Source organism: Tenrec ecaudatus, chromosome 18 (assembly GCF_050624435.1).
Source record: "Tenrec ecaudatus isolate mTenEca1 chromosome 18, mTenEca1.hap1, whole genome shotgun sequence".
Classification (NCBI taxonomy): Eukaryota; Metazoa; Chordata; class Mammalia; order Afrosoricida; family Tenrecidae; genus Tenrec; species Tenrec ecaudatus.
This window is the reverse complement of record NC_134547.1, coordinates 27,572,383-27,597,665: the sequence shown is the minus strand read 5'-3', so window position 1 is coordinate 27,597,665 and position 25,283 is coordinate 27,572,383.

Below are 25,283 nucleotides of genomic sequence, written 5' to 3'. Positions count from 1 at the left end.
ATTTCCCAAATGAGTCTAATGGCCTTTGGCTGTTGACTCACAGGATTTCAAGACACCAATCTGCCATTTGCAGGTGAGCAGGTTATGTTGGGGTCCAAAGACGCTGTACCCACATTCAGAGAAAACTTAAGGTTCCCAGGTTGGCTCTTTTAGCTATAATTCATTTACATTTTATTAAATAAATAGCTTTAGAGCACTACAAAACTGGGAGGGAGGAGGATGCAAAATGCTCGACTGCCAAAGATCCACAGGTCAGTGTCCACAGATCTCCCTGGGGTGAGGGAGTGGCCTGTCAGTGTCCACAGATCTCCCTGGGGTGAGGGAGTGGCCTGTCAGTGTCCACAGATCTCCCTGGGGTGAGGGAGTGGCCAAAACTTAGCACACAAAACCACTGTGTATCAGAGCTTTGGCAGCAGGGCTGAGAGACTTGCCACGGTGTCTGCTGATGCACAGTTGGGGGCACTGATCCAAGAACCAACCCCTGGCTATACAGGACTATGACAAAACTCTAGGGCAGCTGTGTTACCTCCTTGTTCTTGTCTTTTGAAGGAGCTGAGATTAATCAAACACAGTCTACACTGTAGGTGGAATTTGTCATAAACCTCAGCACTAAGAGGATCCTGAAGCCAGAGATATCTACTTTTAAGCAGATATGCACGCCTATGCACACAGGTCCCAACTGCTTCCAGTGCTTGACCTGTGTCCTGCGCAGGCGCCGCTGGCACAGGTCTATTCTGACGAATTCTGACACTCAAGGGGACAAATCTCAAGCTCTCTCTGAACATCAGGGAGTCATTAATATGTTTTAGATATAATTTATCTCTTTTATTAAAAGAGTTTTCACATCAACCAGCTTACAGCTCAGAGGACAATCTGTATAGAGACTGGTCTGTGACCTGGGCAAAGGAAATATAGCTCCTTTATTTACTGTCACATACCCTCACTCTCTCTGTCTCTAGCCTATGCTGAAACCTCACCACCAAGTCCCTTCATCTTAATCACAACTCTGGAGGTGGCTTTGGAACATCTAGGAGTGATGGACATGCCTCTCATGAGGTCATTGTGAGATCACATAACTGCTGCCATTTCATTACAGTTGATAAAGCCCCCATCCCCTTCCATAAATTCCCAGCTACAAGGAACTCAGCCGGGTGGTGCCAGTGTGTCTGGGGCAGGTGTTTGTGCCTCAATGTACCCTATGATGCTTGGAAGTGGCCCATGACACAAACTACGGGTAGGTCTGAGAGATAGCCCAGTTTGCTGGAACAAGGACTCCACCCTTTCCCCAAGAAGATCCTCTACCTTCGGAGCAATCTGCTGGGGGCAGGCATCCATCTGGCCGGAAACTAGATGGGCTACTCTGTGTCTTGTGCATCCATGTCTGTAGGCCTTCCAGCGCAGCCTGCAACTCATCATTGCGGTCCTGCAGGTCATATAAGCAGAGTAGAGATGGCCCTGCAATCCCCATGCTACACAGCAAGGCCCAAGGAGCAATGCAGCACCGCAGGGTCTGCAGGATGCCCAGTGGAAAGGAAATTCAATTCCTGACAGCAAACATGTAACATTCAAACTATAAGTTTCCAACTATGCAGTGAGTTAAACATGACAGGGATAATTCAGCTTTCTTAAATCCTACATCGCCTTCTATCACTAGAATCATAGCAGGGGCTAAATTTTTTTTTAAAGTGAAGTGAATGTGGAGGAGAAATGCAGATCACCAACATCTGACTCAACAGGAATGTGTGCAAGTCCACCACAGTGATGGGGTGTGGGCAAGAAAAGCAACTCACTGGTGTCCTTTCTCCAGAGGGTTCTGCAGCTTTGACTGTCAAGGCGTTGCCATCATCTTAAAACAAAATGCCACCCAGCAGAGCAGAAAGGCCACATGGATGGCTGAGGCCCAATGAGGCACATAGAGTGGGGGCTGCAGGACAGACAGGCAATGCTGGGAGGCTGCCCTGAATCTGCACCTGGCTGCAGTGGTCTGTCTGCACAGGAGTTGAGGAAATGCACTGTAAAAAGCACACTTGGTTGCCAGGGTTTAGAGGCGAATCTCCCAAGACACAGCTCTCACTTGTAGATTTAAGGGTAAGAAGGCAAGAAGCGCCTGTCTGTGGGACTATCGTGGTGTGAAGTCTCTTGGCATGGCTCTTCTGTCTAGGTCTTTGTGATTCCCATTGATGATTAGGTGGGACTTTGCAAATAGGGCATGTCTAACACAAAACAGAGTGGACTGGTTCATTTTCGTTGCCACTTCCCTGGCCATAGGGATGTGTTATCTTAGAACAGGAACAGAGAGGAATCCCATGAACTTAAGGGATAAAGAACTACCAGTGGAGAACAAATGAGATCTCTGTCTAAAGACAAGAGGAACCAGAGGCTGTGAAACAGAAATTACTGGACAGACTGAAAGAACAAGGCAAAGTCAGAGGCTGAGGCAAGGAGACACGAGACAGAATTGAAGAGCAACACAGAGACTAAGGACTAGAGAAAGACTTGATTGAGGCGAGATGATACTGTGGACCAATGACTGTATCCTTAGTGTTTTCTGATCTTGGCTTGTAGTAACCCATTAAGTTCTCTAAAAAGCTCCCTTAATTGTGAGTATTGCCTGTGAGCTCTGTGCGACCAGTGCAATGGATTATAGAACACAGCACAAAAGTAGAATGCTGTGGAAGAAACAGTTACTATCAGAAAAGGGTAAAGAATGATGGAGGGTGGAGGCATGCCTGATCTCTATTTTGTGGCAATCAGCCTTGATTGATGGAGCTACGTAGGATTCTTCTCCTTGATGTAGCCAGAGGTCAGCTATGCACTCCATGCGGTTTACTCAGGGACCCTAGATCCCTTCGTGAAGGAATGTGAGGTGTGTGGTCACTTTCCCTTTTGTGCACCTGGGGATGGGGGACTTGGGACTCTTCAGACCTAATGAATACGGCAGCAGTGCTCCCAGGGACTATAGGAGTATGATTCTACCTGGTTTCTCCTTTAGGAAACGTACTCTGGAGGGACACTAGACATTGAACTGTGAAGAAGCCCAAACTGGCCCATCAGGCAGCCACATGGTAAGCGAGCTTTCAGACATTTCTGGTCTAGCCAGTAAGGTGTGTAGCTGAGGCCCCGGCATCATAGGGCAGAGAAGAAACATGTTTGTTATGCTATGTCTGAGTTCCTTCCCACAAAATATAAAATCTATGAGCATATTTAATTGCTATTTTAGGCCATTAAGTGTTGGCGATAATTTCTTGTGGAGTCATAGTAACTGGAATAACATGTATGAGTGAGCCACAAATAGCTCATGGAAATAGGATTAAAAGGTAAAGGAATTTTCCATGAATTTTTGAAGCCCTTTTTCTGTAATTTACAAAGGTAAATTACAGTCTCTTGAGGGGAAAAGTATATTAATTTTAAGTGGGAGAGAAAAAAAAGTTCTCACAAAAATCTGTTAAGAAATGGATGGTAGAGACTTCCAGGAAGATGGCGACTGAGTAACACATAGCAGAGGAACTCCACAGAAATCTGTGCAGGAGAGTCACTAAGAGGGAAATTCCACACCGCCAGGTCGCAGAAGGAGCATCAGAAAGATAAGTAGGCAGAGATCCAATAGGTTTTAAGGAGCTGGGTCTTTTGGCTTACCACAATGGAGGCCAGCTAGGGTTTGACCTTAGCCTAAGGTGACCAGACGTACCGCTTTTTAAACATTTTTTCTCGTGTCTATGGTGTTTTTAAAAAGTCCCAATTTTTGGAAAGAATGGACAACAAGTGAGGGTATGTACGGTTTTCGGCTGCCATGTGGCAATTTCACCAGGATATGAGTTTTATCAATGGTGTCCCGCTATACCAATGTTAAAATCTGGTCACCTTACCTTGGCCCGGCCACTGTCTTGGCTGGAGCCAGGATCATTTGTAGCCAACACAGGGGCTTTATCTCAACACAGCCACAGTTTGACACCATCTCAGGGCAGGGATTAAACCCCTCCAGCCCCATGGTCAAGGATCAGGTTCATTTATATTGATGCTTCAGTTTCCCTCTCTTCTCTCTATTCCCCCCTATCCCCCTGTCTCAGTGGGCTGTTTTTTTCCTTCTCTTTTTCTCTTCCCCTTTCTCTCACACAGCACTGCCAACATCCTGACCACTACCCTTAGCCTAGGGCATTAATGCCTGCACTCAACCCTGCTGGGCGAGCTCCTCCCTCTGCAGCATAACCGGAAGCTGGGAAAGCCCACCCACACTCCAACAGGGGATATCCTGCCCAACTTCTTCCCTGGAAAAGACCACCTGCCGGTCCTCTGTAGTGCTTAAGACATGGCTGGAGAAATTCGGCACCCCTTCTTTGGGGGAAATCCTGCCTGTGTGCCTTGGGGAGCTCCTATCCATCCTCTGTGGTCCCACGTTACTGAGGGAGCTTCCTCCCGCCTGCTGTAGTGCCTCACAGACTAAGAAAGCTTATCAAACACTCACCAGCTTTCCACGGAGCAGTGGGAACCTCTGCCTAACCTATGCAGTGATCTACCTGATCAGGGAAATTCCGCCCACCATTCACGGTGCTCTATACCAAAGCAGGCAACCAACCAGATTTCTGTGACACTCCTGTTGCAGCGGGCACCTTTGCATGCCACCTGTGGCAACCCAAGCCGTCATGGGCCACACCATCATGGATTCTTGTGAGATCACCCAGTAAAGCACCATCCTCGTGGATCCACAACAACCCAACCAGCATCTCCGGAGAGGCCCATCCAACTTGTTGACTAGGGAAAGAGTGAAGCCACAGGAGGATAAAGTGGTTGGCTAATTCCATAGTGAAATTAGCTGTAGCAGTTCGAAGAAGCTTTCCTACGAGTCTCCCAGAGAGAGCCAGTGCTCTTTGACTCCCTGAAAAATGTCACCTGGCTCCTCTAAAACAAACAGCAATCAGGCCCAATGACCTCAACAAAAAAACATGAGAAACAAACTTCAATGGCAGAGATGTCCTGAACCGAACGACATGCATAGAAGAAGCAGATATTTATCTGCCACATAAAGAATTTTTCAGAATACTTCTTGCAGTAATACAGGATATGAGAAAAACAATACAGAAAAAAGATGAAATGAAAGAGGAGATTAAGTCCATACACCAAAGGGAAATACAAGAGATCAGGGAAGAGATAACAAAAACTAGTAGCAGACACGCAGACCTCGAGAATCGACTGGAGGAGGCAGATAATTGCACCAGTGACCTAGAGGACAGCCAAGAAGACTTTAAATGCGAACAAAAATCTAATAAGATCATTAGTGAAGCTGAAGAGAACCTAAAAGCCAGGTCTGATGCTATGAAGTGGAACAACATTAGAATTATTGGATTACCAGAGGAAGACACCACAAAGAAGTCAACTGCAACAGAGAGGAAATTCTTGGAGGAAAACTTCCCGAGCTTAATGAATGAAAACCTGGCAACCATTCAGGAAGCTGAAAGAACACCAGTCAGATTGAAACCCAAGAAGAAATCAAGGCACATCATACTTACTATCCAACTTTGAGGAAAAGGAGAAAATCATGAGAAGAGCTAGGGAAAAACAAGCAATCACATAGTTTCCCAAATAAGAATATGCTCAGACCTATCATGTTTCCCCAAAAGTCAGACATCCCCCCAAAATAAGACCTACTTACAGTTTTGCCTCGGGCTGAAATATAAGGCATCTCCCAAAAATAAGACCTCCCCAAAAATCAGCACCCCCGAAGCTACCGTAACTCTGGACTCTGGATCATAGTGGTGGGCACCACCACGCAGCTCACTATTGGCTGCAGCGCAGTCAGAGCAGACAGGTAGTACGAGGTCTCTTTTAATAAAACAATAAACGTGTACCACATTCTTCTCCATGGAAAAATAAGATATCCACTGAAAATAAGACCTAGTGCATCTTTGGGAGCAAAAATTAATATAAGACACTGTCTTATTTTCGGGGAAACAGGGTATCAGAGAACACTATGAAGAAGAGGAGAGAGTTGTTGAGTAACATTGCAAAAATTGAAGGAAAATAATGCAAACCCAAGAATACTCTACACAGCCAAATTACTGATCAAGATAGATGAAGAAGTAATTGTCTTGTTAGAGAAGGAAAAACTCAAAGAATACATTAGAAGAAACCCAGCCTGGATCCTTGTCGATCCAGTATAGGCAGAAGAACAGCACTCACCAAGCATAAGTAAGAGACTGCCACAGAGAACAACCTCACCCAGAGGGAAACAAAGAGAAAACAGCCCCCAAGATAGCATTGGATTAAGGGTGAAAAGAAGTCAAGAATGAAACACACACACACACACACACTACATTAAAAAGAAAGGGAGGTGGGAAAACACCCAACACAAAAGGTGTAAGATGACATCACAGAGTCCACGGATGGAAATAATACCCCTGAATATCTATGAACTAAACTCAGGCATTAAAAGACTGAGGCTAGCAGACTAGTTTAGACTAGTTTAGAAATACAACTAATCAATCTGCTGCCAACAGGAGACACATGTCAAGACTACAAACAAAACTAGGCTGAGAATCAAATGCTGGAGGAAAACATACCAAAGAAACAGCAATTAAAAAAAAAACCAAGGGTTGCAATCGTAATCTTGGATAAAACTGACCTCAAAGTGCAAACCATAAAAAGAGATGAGGAACACTATATAATGCTCAAGGGAGCAGTAGGCAAAGAACCACTAAGCATTGTAAACATATTCCCCAAATGACAGACCTGCTGAATACGTCAAACAAATGCTTCAAAATATGAAAAAGGAAGTCACAGCCTCAACAATTATAGTAGGTGACTTCAATACACCACTCTCTGAGAAAGAAATATCACAGGGAAAGAAACTCAACAAGGAGGCCAGAGATCTAAACACTACAATTAGTCAATTTGACCTGATATATATTTACAGAGCTTTTCATGAAAATACAAAATATTTCACATTCTTTTCAAGCCCACATAGCACATATTCGAAGATAGACCACATGCTGGGGCATAAGTCAAATCTGCATAAATTTAAGCACATTGATATCATATAGACTTCTCTCACTGATCACTGTGCCATAAGGCTGGAAATCAGCAAAAGGAAGATGAATAAAACAAGGCAAACAATTGGAGGATGAATAACTCTCTACTGAAAAAGGAGTGTGTACTGGCTCAGATCATAGATGAAATTAGGAAATTTCTAGAAACCAATGAGAATGAGAATAAGACGTACCAAAACTTATGGGACACAGCAAAGGCAGTTATCAGAGGAAGTTTCATAGCAATACATGCACACCTGAGAAAGGAAGAAAGCCATATGATTGATATGCTGGCACAAAATTTACAGCAACTAGGGCTGAGTCAACAGCACAATCGTGCTAATAGCAAAAGAAAAGAAATAATAAAAATCAGGGCTGAGATTTAGGAGAGGGAAAATAAGAAAACTATGGAAAAAATTAATGCTGCTAAAAGTTGGTTCTTTGAAAAGATAAACAGAATCAACATATCGTGGGTAAACCTAACCAAAGAAAGACAGGAACAAATTTCAATAGCAAGAATGAGGGATGAAAGAGGGGACATTACAACAGACTCTAATGAATTCAAAATGATAATTAAAGAGTATTACGAAGGACTGTACTCCAATGAATTCAACAACTTGGAAGACATGGTCAAATTTTGAAAAACAATCCCTCCCTCGAATTTCCCAGAGGAACATCAAGAATGTCAATAGACCCATAGCAATAGAAGAAATAGACAAGGATATCAAGGGATTACCAACCCCAAATTCCCTGGACCAGATGGCTTCACAGGACAATTCTACCAAGCATTTAGGGAAGAAATGACACCAATCCTACACAAAATCTTCCAGAACATAGAAAAGACGGCAACCTCTTGAAGCAAGTATAAATATGATACCCAAACAGGGCAGGAATCCTACAAGAATTGAGAACTACAGACCAATATTCTTAATGAACACAGATGCAAAAATTGTTAACAAAATACTTGCCGATAGAATACAAATGTATATAAAACGAATACCATATATACTTGAATATAAGCCGACCTGAGTATAAGCCTAGGTACCTAGTTATTACCTGGGAAACTAGAAAAACTGATGACTTGAGTATAAGCCTAGGGTGGGAAATGCAGGATGTGAATTAACACAGAGACCAGAGGGGAGAGACGGAGCGCAGCCACTGACACATCCTGACCAGTTCAGCTGGCAGCGTAAGTGAATCACTATGGGTGCTTCTGCAAATTGGAGCCTTCCACGTCATAGGATGGCTCTGATTGGTTAGATGTGAGTAACAAACATTCAAAGCCCTGCAGTATCAGTGGGGCTTTGAATGAACAGCGGAGGAACGACAATCACCTGTGAGATATTACACCTCGTATAAGTTAAACCCCAGTTTTTCAGCACATTTTTGTGCTGAAAAATTCAGCTTATACACGAGTATATATGGTAATTCACCATGACCAAGCAAGATTCATACCAGGGATAGTTCAACATACGAAAGACCATTAGTATCATGTGCCACATTGACATGAAAAACTCTAAGAACCACATGATAATATTGATAGATGTGGAAAAAGCATTCGACAACATCCAACACCAATTCCTTTTTAAGACACGTCAGGAGATAGGAATGGAAGGACAATTCCTCAAGACAATACAAGCTATATATGAAGAACCAACAGCCAACATGGTAGTCAATGCAGAAAAGAGGAACACAATTCCACAGAAAAAGGGTCCAGACAAGGATGCCCCTTGTCCCCAGTCTTATTTAACATCGTACTGGAGGTTTTAGCTCGCAGCATAAGGCAAAGGAGAGACATCAAAGGTATTCATCTGGGGAAGGAAGAGGTAAAACTATCGTTATATGTAGATGACATGATTTTATAAATGGAAAATCCCAAAAGATCCAAAAGGGGCAGAGTGGCAGGATACAAGATCAACAAACAGAAGTCCACTGGACTGCTATACATATCAGCTAAAATAACAGAAGAGGAGGTCAAAAAGGTGGTACCCATCACAATAGCCAAGCACAAATTAAAATATCTAGGGAAATAGCAGACTAAAAGAACAAAAGATTTATATGAGGAAAACTATGGAACACTATTACAAGAAACCAAGAGTGATTCAACAAATGGGAGAAGATCCCATTTTTGTCGATCAGAAGACTCAATATAGTAAAGATGTCAGTTCTCTCCTAGGCACTATATAACTTTAATGCAATCCTGAGAGAATTACCCTCATCTTTCTTGAAAGAAATGGAAAAACTGATTACCAAATTCATATGGAGAGGGAAGAAGCCCAGAATTAGCAGAGACTCCCTAAGAAGGACACAGTGGGAGGGCTTGCTTTACCTGACTTTAGCACATATTATAATGCCATCATGGTCAAAACTGGGAGGTATTGGTATAATGACAGATACTTAGACTACTGGAAAAGAACTGAAAACCCAGAAATAAAATCATCAGCATACAGACAACTCACTTTTGATAAAGCCCCCAAAATATCAAAAGCAGGTACCCTCTTTAACAAGCGGTGTTGGAAAAAATGGATATCTACCTGCAGAAAAATGAAGCATGACCCTTATCTGACTCCATGCACAAGAATAAACTCAAGGTAAATCACAGACCTTGAGGTAAAACTCCAAACTATTAGGTCCATCAATAAGGGAACTGGGACCAATCTGAGAATTTTGGCACTGGGAATACATGGGATAGCAGAAACAGGGAAGGACACAAATGCACATGAGTCACAAATTGACATGTGGGATACACTGAAGATAAAACATCTGTGTACATCAAAATAATTCACCAAGAGTGTAATAAGAGAGCCCACGGACTGGGAAAACATCTTTAGCCTGACACATCAGACAAAGGCCTTATTACTAAAATCTACAATACTCTGCTAGTTTCCAAAGAGAAAAAAAAAACTAATTGCCCACCGAGGAGGTGGGCAAAGGACCTGAACAGCAGTTCCACAAGGGTACAAATCCGAATGCAAGGAGTTGGAAACAACCCAAATTTCCACCAACAAATGATTGGATTAAAAAACAGTGGTATATACATACAATGGAGTACTACACATCACTAAAAAGGAGTGATGACAAATACTAAGAGGACGCCTGGCCCTCCCACCAGAAGAACTTATTTCAAAAGACGGCATTGAATCTGCAGCTCCAGGAGAGGGACATATCTGATGGGAGCACATGGGTGATGATGAAGGGGGAGGAGGAGAAAGTGGAGCACATCCTGGCTCACCAGGTCTTGAGGACGATTATCCCGATTAGAGCAGCCAGTCCACAGAGAGGACCACATGGCCAGCCCCACTATGAGACATGACGCCCCTCACTGACCCATAGCTCTACCGGGGACAACACTGGAGACACAGTGTGGGAACTACGCCTGACCTGATCCCGCCACACCGAGGCAAAACACTAAGGGGGTGCAACAGAATAGCAAGGGAATGGAACGGCGAGGTCCTCAGGGAATGATGAAGGTGGACTTTGGGGCTAGGGTGTGGTACCCCAATTGATTGAACTGGAAAACACTCCTAAAGGCCAACACACAATCCTTGAACTAACTACAAACTTTTCTTTCTTGTGTTTTTTTTTTGTCATTGATTTATTGTTGTTGGTTGGTTGTATATTGTTCCTTGGTATTTTTATGTCTTGTTTTTGTGCATGTTATTATCTCCGCTGGTCTTTCTAAATAAGATAGGCTGGATGAACAATCTGGAGGATAAAACAACAGGACCGACAGTTCAGGAGGGACATAGGAGAGGTGGGGGGAAAGGTAGTGGTGTTAACAAACCCAGGGACAAGGGAACAAGTGATCTAAATCAGTGGTGAGGAGGGGCTGGGAGGCCTGGTAGGGCATGATCAAGGGTAATGTAACAAAGAGGATTTGCTGAAACCCTGGTCGGGACTGAGCATGATAGTGGGACAGAAGGAAAGTCAAGGGAAATAGAGGAAAGTGCTAGGAGACAAAGGGCATGTATAGAGGTTTAGATAAAGACATGTATATATGCAAATATATTTATATATGAGGATGGGTAAATAGATCTATGTGCATATATTTATACGTTTAGTATTAAGGTAGCAGAAGGACATTGGGCCTCCACTCAAGTACTCCCTTAATGCAAGAATACTTTCTTCTATTAAATTGACATTCTGTGATGCTGACCTTTTCAACGCAACTGCTGAAGACAAAGCGGGTGCATAAGCAAATGTGGTGAATAAAGCTGATGGTGCCCGGCTATCAAAAGATATAACGTCTGGGGTCTTAAAGGATTGAAGATAAACAAGTGGTCATCTAGCTCTGAAGCAACAAAGCCCACATGGAAGACGCACACCAGCTTGTGTGATCACAAGGTGCCAAAGGGATCAGTTATCAGGCATCAAAGAACAAAAAATCATAACATTTTGTGCTTGCCTCCATGATATGATCGCTGAAGACAAATGGGTGCATAAGCAAATGTGGCAAAGAAAGCTGATGGTGCCCGGATATCAAAAGGTATAGCGTCTGGTGTCTTAAAGGCAAACAAGCAGCCACTTAGCTCAGAAGCAACAAAGCCCACATGGAAGAACCACACCATCCTGTGCGATCACAAGGTGTTGAAGGGATCAGGTATCAGGCATCATCAGAACAAAAAATCTTACCATAGTGAATGAGGTAGGGGGGCGGGGTGCAGATTGGAGATCCAAAGCCCATTTGTCAGTCACCGGAATCCCCTTGCAGAGGGGTGTAGGGGAGGAGGTGAGCCAGTCAAGGTGTGATGTAGCAACAATGAAAAATACAACTTTCCTCTAGTTCCTAAATGCTTCATCCTCCTGCACTATCATGATCTGATTTCTACCTTGCAAGTCTGGCTAGACCAGAGGATGTACACTGGTGCAGATAGGAACCAGAAACATAGGGAATCCAGGGTGGATGATCTCTTCAGGTCCAGTGGTGAGAGTGGCACTACTAGAAGCGTAGAGGGAGAGTAGGTTGGAAAGGAGGAATCGATTTCAAGGATCTGCATTTGACCTTGTTACTAGGGGGTGGACAACAGAAAAGTGGGTGAAGGGAGATGTCGGACAAGGCAAGATATGACAAAATAATAATTTATAAATTATCCAGGGTTCATGAGGGAGGGGGAAGCGGGGATGGAGGGGACAAAATGAGGACCTGATGCCAAGGGCTTAAGTGGAGAGGAAATGTTTTGAGAATGATGAGGGCAATGAATGTACAAATGTGCTCTACACAACTGATGTATGTATGAATTGTGATAAGAGTTGTGTGAACTCCTAATAAAACAATTAGGCCTCCACTTACTCAATGCAAGAACACTTTGTTCTATTAAATTGGCATTCCAGGATGCATACATTCTCGACATGATTGCTGAAGAAAAATGTGTGCATAAGCAAATGTGGTGAAGAAGGCTGATGGTACGTGGCTATCAAAGCGTCTGGGATCTTAAAGCGTTGAAGATAAACAAGCGGCCATCTAGCTGAGAAGCATCAAAGCCAACATGGAAGAAGCACACAGCCTGTCTGACCACAAGGTGCAGAAGGGACTGGTTATCAGACATGAAAGAACTAAAAATCATATCAATGGGTGCCCACCTCCCTGATACGATCAATGAAGACAAACGTGTGTGTAAGCAAATGTAGTGAAGAAAAGTGATGGTGCCCAGCTATCAAAAGATATAGCGTCTGTGTTCTTAAAGGTTCTAAGATAAACAAGTGGCCATCTAGCTCAAAAGCAATAAAGCCCACATGGAAGAAACACACCAGCCTGTGTGACCACGAGCTGTCGAAGGGATCAGGTTTCAAGCATCAAGGAACAAAAGATCATATCATTGAAAATGTGGGTGAGTGCAGAGTGGAGACTCAAAGCCCATTGGTAGCCAATCGGACACCCCTTAGTGAAGGGTTGTGGGGAAGAGATGAACCAGTCAGAGTGCAGGGTAGCAGCGATGAAACATATAACTTTCCTCTAGTTCTTAAATACTTCCTCTCCTCCACTATCATGATCCCAATTCTACCTTACAAATCTGGCTAGACCAGAGGATGTACATTGGTACAGATAGCAACTGGAAACACAGGGAATCCAGGACAGATGACTCATTCAGGACCAGTGGTGGGAGTGGCGATGCCTGGAGGGTGGAGAGAATGTGGGGTGGATAGGGGGAACTGATTACAAGAATCTACATATAGTCTCCTCCCTGGGGGAGGGACAGTTGAGAAGAAGGCGGTGGGAGACATCGGACAGTGTAGTATATGACAAAATAATCATAATTTATTAATGATGAAGGGTTCATGAGGTAGGGGACAGTGGGGAGGGAGGGGGAAAATAAGCAGCAGATATTAAGGGCTCAAATAGAAGGCAAATGTTTTGAGGATGATGATGGCAACAAATGTACATATGTTCTTGACACAATGGATCAAGAACATATTGTGATAAGAATTCTATGAGCCCCCAATAAAATGATTAAAAAATAAGAAAAAAAGTAGTGATGAATGCATGAAGCACATTGGAAAGAATTGGAGGAAATTATACTAAGCGAAGTAAGCCAAGCAGAAAATGAGAAGTACTATATGAGTCTGATGAGGAAAGCTTAAAAAAAAAAGTGCAAAACGGGCTTAGGGAAAAAACTATTGTATATAAACATTCCTGGGTTCAGGTTCAGGGAGTATGGCAGGGACCAGACCAAATCCAGGAATACATATGGTAGACAACTAAAAAGGAAGGGGAAAGAGAGAAAAAACAAAAACAAATGAGTAGTTGGGGAACAGGGCACTAACTCCCCCAAGGGGAGTGTATTATTCATATCTTCTCAGGGAAAGAGGGACCAGACTACAAAGCGGTGCTCTAAGATGTGAATGCAACATACTGGCATGAAGCAGGGAACCAGTAGAGGGGTCTGAGAGACAGGCCCCAATCCCAACTATGTGGACAACCACCCCTGCCCCCTGAAGAATTTACCTTAGGGGCAGCACTGAAGCTACAGCTCAGGGAGAGGGACATGTCTGATCAGAGCACACAGGAGCAAATGAGGGGGGAGGAAGAGAGAGTGGAGCACATCCTGGCCCACCAAGACTTGAAGATGATATCCCTGCTCAGAGCAGCCAATAGCTAGAGAGGGCCATATGGTCAACCCCACTATGAGACATGACATCCCTCACTGGCCCATAGCCCTATAGGGGACAACACTGGATACACAGTGAGGGAATTATGCCTGATCAGACCCCACCACACCGAGGCAAAACACTAAAGGCGTGCAACAGAACAGCAAGGGGAGCAGAGCAAGGACGTCTCGAGGGAATACCAAAAATAGACTTTGGGGCCATGGTGTGGCACTCCATCAGACTCCACCAGAAAACACTCCTAAATGTCAATAGACCTTGAACTATTTTCTTTTTTGTTGCTTTGTTTTGCTCTGTCTTGGTTTGTGCATAGTATTATCTCTGCAGGTCTGTCTAGATAAAAGAGTCTGGATAAACAATCTGGAGGAGAAAACAACAGGACCGAAGGTTCCAGGGGACATAGTAGAGGGAGAGGTGGGGGAAAGGAAGTGGTGTTAATAAATCCCAGGGACAATGGAATAACAAGTGATCCAAAATCAGTGATGAGGAGGGTGTAAAAGGCCTGGTAGGGCTTGTTCAAGGGTAATGTAACTGAGAGGAATTACTGAAACCCAAATGAAGGCTGAGCATGATAGTGGGACAAGATAAAAGTAAAAGGAAATAGAGGAAAGAACTAGAAGGCAAAGGACATTTATAGAGGTCTAAATACAGGCATGTACATATGCAAACATATTTATATATGACAATGGGGAAATAATCGATCTATGTGCATATATTTATAGTATTAACGTAGCAGATGGACATTGGGCCTCTACTCAAGTACTCCCTCAATGCAAGAACACTTGTTCTATTAAACTGGCATTCCATAAGGCTCACCTTCCCAACACGATCGCTGAAGACAACACAGGTGCGTAAGCAAATGTGGTGAAGAAAGCTGGTAGTGCCTGGCTATCAAAAGATATAGCACCTAGGGTCTTAATGGCTTAAAAATAAAGAGGCCATTTAGCTGAGAAGCAATAAATCCCACATGGAAGAAGCACACTACCCTGTGTGATCATGAGATGTTGATGGGTTCAGGTATCAGGCATCAAAGAACAAAAATATTATTATCACTGTGAATGAGGGGCAGTGCAGAGTGGGGATCCAAAGCCCATCTGTAGGCAAGTGGAGATCCCCTCACAGAAGGGTCGCAGGGAGGAGATGAGCAAGTCAAGGTGCTGTGTAGCAATGATGAAACATACAACTTTACTCTAGTTTCAATGCTTCCTCCTCCCCACTATCATCATCCCAATTCTACCTTACAAATCCAGCTAGACCAAAGGATGTATACTGGTACACACAGGAACTGGAAACAGAGGCAATCCAGGACAGATGACCCTCTCAGGACCAGTGGTGAGAGCGGCGAAACAGGGAGGGTGGAGGGACGGAGGGGTAGAAAGCAGGAACTGATCACAAGGATCTACGTATAACCACCCCCTGGGGGACAGACAACAGAAATGTGGGTGAAGGAAGATGCTGGACAGTGTAAGACATGGCAAAATAATAATAATTTATAAATTTATCAAGGATTCATGAGGGAGAAGGGTTAGGAGGGAGGGGAAAAATGAGGAGCTGATACCAAGGGCTCAAGCAGAAAGAAATATTTTGAGAATGATGATGGCAAGAAATGTACAAATGTGCTTGACACAATGGATGTACGTATGGATTGTGATAAATGTTGTACGAGCCCTCAGTAAAATGATTAAAAAAAATAAAAAGCAATGGATGGTAATTAAAATAGGAAAAATCCCACAAAGAATGGTGTCTTGCTAGGCACCCGGTTGAGTAGTACTGCCAATCCCATGGGTGTCAGGGTAGAACTGTGCTTCACAGGGTTTTCGATGGTGATTTTTCAGAAGTAGATCACCAGGTCTTTCTTTCAATATCCCTTTCAATGTGGGTGGACTCAAACTGCCAGCCTCGCAGTCGGCAGTGGGATGCGTCAACTGTGTGCACTTGCAGCTCATTTCCCTTTCCACTGGGCAGCACGGATCTTGGAAGCAACATCCACAGTCATATTTATCTGGTGGCCTGCTTCTTGTGTGGTTCTTCTTATATTCCAAATAGGTATTCTGAAAATGTCCACTGCTGATAACAAGTTGATTCTGACTCACAACGACCATACAGGGCAGAGAACTACTTCTTTCGGTTTTTGAGGTGGAAAATCTTTACAGGAACAGACGGCTTCATCTCGCTCCCACAGACTGGCTGATGGGTTTGAACGACTGACCTAGATTTTAACAGCACCCAAACATAGCCACTAAGTACCACTAGGACTCCTTTAGACACATCCCTACCACTCAGCAGTGTGAGAAAGCTGATGCCTGATATACAACGAGTCGAAGTCTCTCTGTCTTGAGATTTAGTAACACAAAACCTAGGAGCATAGTCCATTACAACTGGTAGAGATGTGTGGAGCCTGAGCTGGAGCAGCAGGGCCTTAGCACGTCTACTTGGTGGCTCTCTGGAAGGATGGAAGTCAGACTACTGTTTTTAAGTTATCACTTGCTTAAGTGGGTGGCTGTGGATGTTGAAGGTGATAAGGAATCTGGGGAAAGTCTTGTGAAGTAGCAAGTCCACTAAGGTCTATCACAGCATTAAGAACAAAGGACTCTGGGTTTCTTACAGAGGCCACAGAAAGCCATTATGGTGTCCAGCAAAATACACAGCAGAAAAAAGTATCAAACCAAAGATAGCGGGTTACCATCTTATATTTCCTTTTATCAAAGGCAGCCTCACCAGGAAAATCAAGATGGACAGTTGGGATAAAAAAGAAAAAGCTGAAATGATGCTTAAAGAGAAAGAACATTTGATAAATCCATTGTAGTGTCCACAATAGCAGTAAAAACTGCCACTGAAAGCGATCTGACTAAAATCTTATATTTGCCAAGGGAAGCCTCATCGAGAAAACAAAGATTACCAGCTGAGAGAAAGAGAAAGAAAGTTAAAATGATAGCTAAATTGGAGGAAAATTCAGCGACAAAGGGAAGAAGCATGGTTGTTGTGCTTTGCAATATGCATTGTAAATTACAGTGAAACTTTACGCTAAAATTTGGAAAAGAATGGGCGCTACGCAGGGGGAAAGGTCATGCTATTTCTCCTTCTGTAGAATGAGTGTAAGACACTGAGTTCAGCCAACAAGCAAGGATATCCCTGTAGCAATGAGCCCATCTGGTAACCTAATAGACCTCAAGAATCATTCTCTTGTCAAATGAACCGGCAGTCATTGGAGAAATGGCAGATTCTGGGGTAAATGGCAGCAATGTACAAGGTAAATCTGGAGTATCTCAGGAACCACGTAATAAAACAACCAAAACAATGATGGTGCAGTGCAAAAACTTAGCAGATAGGTTGACCTGTCTGGCACAATTTGAACACCAGAAATCTAAGCACAGTAATGAATTATAAACCTTTGGTAATAAATCGGAAATTCTTTAATTCCATAACAACAGGTAAAACCCACTGCCTTCAAGTTGATTCTGACTGTTCGTGTCCCTATGGGAAGAGTAAAACTGCTCCCCATGGTTTCTTGGTTTCTTTTTTTACCCTAGAGTTCTGAGAGCGTACATGTTTATGGGAGCAATAGCTTGATCTTTCCCCTACAGAGAAAGATGTGAATTGCTGACTTGTGGTTAGCAGTATCACACCAATCTGCACCACCAGGGCTCCTTATGCCAGTATGTGACACACGCCAACCGATAGATGGCATCGCCCTACTTTAATTAAAAAGGAAACAACAGAAAAGCACTAAGTCAAGGCATTTCTTTGAAACAGGGAAGAAGAGTCCCAAATAACCAGAAGCCTTGGGAATTTGGCAATACCAGACCAGCCCTACATGTACTTAAGGAAGTTTTCTAAATGGAAAGGAAAGAACATTAATCAAACACTCAAATGTACACAAAGGGGGAGGAAGGAGTCAGACAGAGATCTCAGAAAATAAGTACATATTACGACTACTGGATGTAGGGTGTACATTACTGTCACTGGAGGTTCACCAACAGAAAAAGGAGAGGGAACAGTAAACCAGGAATACTTAATATTTCACATTCATTGTTGATTGCATGCTAAATGTTACTGTAATTGCATGTTGTATAGTATAATATTTGTAGTAACCACTAAGAGAATATGTAAAGAGGAATTAAAGCTCATAACAAAAGATGCTAAATACAAAAAATAACAGGAAAATTGATAAAAAGAGAAACCAGATAAAAGAAACTCAAAACCCAATTAGCTAAAAGAATGAAGAAAATGTAAATAGCCAAAATATTTACACAAAAGGCAGAGTGATAGACTGGATAAAAAACATGATTCATCTTTTGTTACCTACACAAAACACACATTCACATTAGGACACAAACTGACTGAAAATAAAGGATGGAAAAAATGTTCCGTGCAACCAGCACCCAAAAAAAGGAGTGTGGTCATACTGATAAAGGCTATTACATAATAAAAGGGCTAATACTTCAAGAAGATACAACAATTATTAGCATATATTCACCTAACCTGTCCAAAAACATGACACAAACACTAATATCAAAGAAAAAAATTACAGTGCCGCTATTAATATTTGTAGATTTGAAACCTTCAATTTCAGTTCTCGACAGAACATTTAAAAAGTGAATCAATAAGGACATTAAGAACATAAAGAAAATCATAAGCCAATTTAACTTAGAACACTCCATCCATCATCAGCAGACATTTTCACAGGATAATTTTTCCAGAACCAACTACAGATTAGGCCACAAATCTCAAGTTTTAAAACATTAAAATCATACAAAGCATACTTTCTGACCATAATGGTATGAAGTAAGAAATCAATCACAGGAAGAATAAAAATGAATAATTATTATTATACCAAAATTAAATATTGTACGACTAGAAAACAATTTCTCTATGTAAGAAATTAAAAGTGAAATAAAAATATACTTGGTATCAAATATAAAGGAAAGCACAACATACCAAATCCTTTGTGACACAGCACAAACCATTCTCAGAGGGAAATTCATAGCAATACACGCCCATATTTAAAAAGATGGATGAAAATCAATTGTTTAAATGAAAACTTGAACAAAAAGGAAAGGAAGAGCAAGAGGCCAAAGATACTAGCTGAAATGAATAATAAATACCAGTGAGAAAGAAATGAAATAGAATACAGTTAAACAACAGAAAAAAATCAATCAAACCAGAAGTTGGTTCTTTGAAAAGAATCACTGAAACAAACTACTGGATATACTGGGGGGGGGGGGGGAGGGCAAATAATCAAAAGAAATGAATCTGGAGACAACACAACATATTCATTGAATAAAGAATCATAACACTATGAAAAAGAACTGCAACAGATTTGAAAATGCTGATGAATGGGACAAATTCCTGAAAATATACGACATACCTAAACTAATATGAATAGAAATAGGTTTAAGCAGAGTAATTATGAAATAAGCAATTCAGAATGTGATTAACCCCCTGCTCCACCCCTTCAAAAAAGACCAAAAATATATATAAAAAGAAAAGTCAATGGCAAGATGGCTTCACTGGGATATTTCATAAAAAATTCAGAAGTGCTGACACCAGTTCTATAGAAACTTTTAAAAACATTAAAGAAAGGGGACTAGAACATGTCCAACTGAACACATACACACAGGTAGATCCTTATGTAACAACCAGGATAGACTAGGCCCTAAGAAAAGACAGGTGGCCTGTGATCTCAGACAATGGCTTGAAAGTGAAGTAAAAGGAGGCTTCCATATATCAGAGACTGTGGGAGCAAGCAGAGAAGGGAAGGAAAGAGCAGGTCCACTGAAGAGGCGCCCAGTGGTCTCCTGCTACCCATCTGTAGCTCCATTCTGCACTGCTGGCTACAGCAACCCAGCTCCACTCCTCAAAGACTATCATTGTGAGCAGGGTCCAAAGCTTCACGTGTAATAAGCACGCAGGTCCCATGTGGCTTCCAGCTCTCCAAGCAAGCTGGCCTGCACAGTTCCCGGAGCATAGGTCCCAAAGGACCAGCCTAGGCTATCCCAAGGACAAACTTGGCACCATGATGGTTTTCCTGAAGATTGCCTGTGCTTTGACGGACTATGTTAAGAAGCTCTTGGCCTTAGGGAAGAATACACTCAAGTACAGTGTTCCTCCCCCTCCCAACTTTTCTTAGTACAGCCTTTTACTGCCCAAAGCCTTTTTTCCCTCCCCCGTCCCCCTTCTATCATTCATTTCTGGCACTACTCAACAAAGTCATCGACTCCCACAAAATCTAGCAGCCCTCCCAACCGTAATACCCGGCCACGATGCTGCAGTGGCAGCAGTCACTCCTGATTCATCAGAAGAAGGATTAACAAATGAACAACACTCAGATCTCAAGGAATTTTCTTAAAAAGAACAGGCTCTGAAACTATCATAAATTGAATTCAGAAAAATGTTGTCATGTACTTTCAACAAAGAGTTTGCGAGAACAATGGTCAGAATAGGAAAGCTAGATATCTTCAACAAAAACCTCTAAAAAGAAATGCAGAAAATATTAAGATAAGAGAATTAGGCAACAATTTAGAAGAACAGAGTAAGAGAATTGAAGAAATGGAAAGCTGAATTGGTGAGTTTGAAGGCATATCTCTTAACTCCAATTTATGAGTGATACAATCAGCTAAAAGAACAAAAGAATCTGAAGAAAACATAAGAATTAAGTGGGATTCTATCCATATAAGAAATTCCGGAATAATACTTCCTTAACAGAACAGAGGAGGAGAAAATAATTCTCCAGGAAGCAGAGAGAACCCAAAACACCACAGATCCCAAAAGAAAACACTGGAACATATTGTCGTTGAAATTTCCAAGACAGAAACAATTAGCAGGCTGAGAACAGCTTGGAAAAATTGTTTTAATTCATTTACAAAAACACTTTTATTGGCATATGACTCACATGTCATACAATAGCTCAATTATATTAAGATAAATTGTAATAATCATTATCACCACAATCAATTTTAGAACATTTTTCTTTATTGTATTCATGTTATTTCCCCCAACCTCCCCTGCCATAGCCCCCAAAACCATTGTCTATATAGATTTAGTTATCCTGGATTTCATATACAGAAAAATGTATTTTTAAAAGCCTAACAACAATAACAAAGAAAACAGATTTTAAAAAGCTCTAGAAAAGAAAGCAGAGGTTAAAAGAACTGGAATATATTTAAAATGAGTCAAAAGGGAGATGTATAAATTTTAACTTAAATACATCTGCAATAACCAATTTTACAATGCTATCTGTCTGATAACAGGGCTGTTCACATCCCATGGCTCTGGTCAGAGAGGATTCCCCAGAGCTTGCAAATGCTATCCACAACCTTAAAACCAGGTGTTCATAATTGAAGCTGATATCATTCCCTCCTTCAGATTTGAATTTCATGAGTTAAAATCCTAGGATCTTACAGGCTGGTGTGCTTCTTCCACATGGACTTAGTTGATCCCTCACTTAGATGGCTGTTTAAGACCAGCTTTTAAGACCCCAGAGGCTATTTTTTTCTGATAGGTGGGCACCATCTAGTTTCTTCATTACACTTTCCTATAGCATTCATGTCTTGAGTGATTTCTTCATGAGGACGAGCATCAAATAGGGCCATTTCATAAGAACTAATTGTACTTAGATTGAGGCTAGAATTAAGTGCAAGCTCAAAATCCATTCACATATTTATGGTTCATCTGGCTCTGGTTCACCTCAGAGATATAATTGTTATTTTCTGTTAGAGAACATTATCAATCATCCCCTTGGGCATAAGGCAATTTTATTGATAGTGTAGTTAATTTAGCCAATGGTATAGAATTTAAAACAAAAATATGTCTTGTAAATTTAAATTTTATGTTTTCTTCCCATTGTCTCTCTTTTGTTGCCTTTAATAGATATTTTTATTAATTTATTTCTATTACCATCCTTTTTGTCTTTTTTCTCATATTTTTCTGTGTTACCAATGTTCTTAGGAACCAAGACACCGCTCCTCTATCTGTCTCTAGGTGGGTCCGCCCACATGCAGATACACCCACATGTGAGTACCGTGAGTGAACATTGTTACCCATGCTGCACCATGCTTTAAGACAAAATTTCATTTATTTGTCAACAGAAATAAATATTTCAAGCAAAACAAAACTGTAAACCAATATCCCTTATGAATATAGGGGCAAAATCTCAAAATCCTGGCCAACAGAATCCAACAATCTATCAAAAAGCTAAGCAAAAGAACCACAGCAGGTGAGATTGGTTCCAGGGATGCAAAGATGGTTTGAAATGAGAAAAATAATGAATGTGATCTACCATATAAAAAAGAAAAACAACCACATGAGCATTTCAATTGATTCAGAAAAGGTATTTGATAATATCTAACAGCCATTCTAGATACAAATACTAAAAAATAGGAATCGAAGGGAAATTCTCAATGAAATCAGGGACATATCTGAAAAACCAACTGCCAGCATCTTACTCAATAGGGAGAAACTGAAATTTTTTAAAATCTGGATGAGAAAGGCCAATCAGCTGCAGACAGACATGGACAATGGCCAAAGCCACCAAAGGAAATGGCCCGATGGAAAAATGTCCTAGACAACAAATGGTATGGCCCTGACCCCATATTAATCAGGTCCAGGGGAGCAATTTGTGTTTTTCCACAGAAAGAAGAAAACCCCATCTGGGTGCCAGAGAGACTGGTGAGATTAATTAAGGAGGATGAAGATCGTGCGAACAGGAAGAATGAAGAAGACGATGATCAACCTAATAATGTTGCTGATACTGATGGTAATATGGACCCCAATAGTTAAAGGAGTTTTTTTATGGGCCATAGCTAAAACTTGGCCTGTACCTATTCCCATACACTCGAATGCGTCAATATTACCCTTATTCTTATCAACGCAATGTGATTTGGGAATACCATGTATTACGCCTAGAGGGGAGCCTCATAAAGTATATAATGCAAGCAATTTTACATTGGCATATAGTTTGTGTTTTACCACCATCAATACTAGTGCACCTTGTATATATGTAAGAAATGGATCTTTAGTCAATTGGGTGGATCCTTCTGGAGACTCTACATTTAATAATATTATATCCACCCTTATGAAAGTTGCACAAGGTGCTACAGGTGGAAGTGGCACCTCTGAGAAAGGAAAACGTGTAAATACAACAACACTTATGGTGATTCGTGAAGGATCCAGGCCCCCTGGGCCCATTAATGGATCAGTAGTGCCACCTAATGTGACCAGACGTGTCATATTACCTAGTTGCTCACCTGAAAAAAGTTTTCCGCCTACTTTTACTCAATGTCAGTCTCCAAATTATTGGAGCAACCCTATTATACCAGGTTTCGATATGACTCCGACTTTAGGTAAAGCAAAATGGAATAGTAATACTAATACCACTGGTCCTGATAATACCTGGCCATGGTATGAATGGATGGTATATAAACAACGTGGAGCATCTACGATAGTAACTCCTTTTGCAAAAATGTTTGGAATTAATGATACTTTATACAATGTCACTGGTGTATACAATACCACTACAAAGAGGCTGAAAGTAAATACTATGGTTAATATATCAAGAGTGCAATTTCAGCCATCACCTGTTTGTGTCCAGCCCCCATTTTTCTTTCTGTTAACATTCAACTTTAGTCATGCAAATGATACATTTTGGGAAGCTTCATGTAATAGCTTTAGCAGTCAGTGTTGGCTTGCTGAATGTTGGAATGGCTCTGAGCCATTTGCCTTGATAGTAAAGATTCCCACTATGATACCTGTACCGGTTGAAGCAGATCCCAATACTTTTCCTATTGCTACACTTTATAGATATAAAAGAGATTTTGGCATTACCGCAGCAATTATTACAGCTATTACTATCTCAGCTGCAGCAGCGGTTACAGCAGGATTGGCTATGTCTAATCAAGTAATGACAGCAAATGTCATTAGCAATATTACGCAATCTACATCAGAAGCTTTATCTACAGTCCATATGTTGGATGCTCGATTAATGTCTGGTTTACTGTTAGTGAACCAGAGAGTTGATTTATTACAACACCAAGTGGATACTCTTACGAGCATGGTGCAATTAAGTTGAGTTTCTTCAACACCTAATTTGTGCATAACACCTTTAAAATTCTTGAATGAGTCTTCTTTTAGCAGCAAGAATATATCCCAGTATCTTACAGGACAATGGACAGCTGAGCTGGAAGAACTTCAAGAACAACTCCGGATGCAGATTACGACTCTTAATGGCACAAGAATGAAACCCATAACTGTTGGAGATTTTACTTCTTGGCTTTCTACTGCCTTTTCCTACTTTAAAGAGTGGGTGGGGGTGTTTACATTTGCTGCAATAATGTGCTGTGGAGGAGTGTTGTGGCTATGGTTACTCTGCAAGCTTAAAGCCCAGCAAAAACGTGACAAAGTCATCATCACGCAGGCGCTCTTAGCGATTGAGCGCGGTGGTTCCCATGATCTTTGGCTTTCTTTGTTAAGAGAAAACTAACCCCCATAAGTTGTCAGCTCCTGCACCCCAAGGGAATTGTCCCATTGCACTGGGAAGAGTGACAGAAATTGGATCTTGGTCAGCCCTTGCACCATGTGGAGCTTTGCTCATTGCACACATTAGGGTGACCAGATTTGGGTTTTTATATCCATCTTGATCTCCTGGGGCTGCTGGAGGCTCCGGGATGGATCGATGGACTTTATATCCATCTTGATCTTTTGGAGCTGCTGGAGGCTCTGGAATTGATCGATGGATTAGGCTTAAAATAAAAAAGAAAGGAGGAGATGTGGGAAGCCATAGCTCTCGCGAGATGTGGGAAGCCACAGCTCTCGTGATGTGGGTAGCCGCAGCTCTCGCCGCCATTACTAGATGGCGCCGGGCAGTCAGGGTGGTGGTCCAACTAAGTGATAAACAACCACTTAGCGCATGCGCGATGCTGAGATGACGTAGTCATAACTCCACCCTGGAGTATGCAAACGAAGGTTCTGGCGAACTCACCAATCAATGCATGAGGTTTTGGCAAATGCACCAATCAGGGCACAGCACGTCCCCATAGAGCATATATAAGCAGCAGTAGTTTGGGGTTTCGGGGTCTTTTACCGCATTATGAAAAATTAAATGCTTGTGGAAGAATCCTGTTGTGGTGCGTCTTTTCTTGCTGGCGAGACCTGGCGCGCGACAAT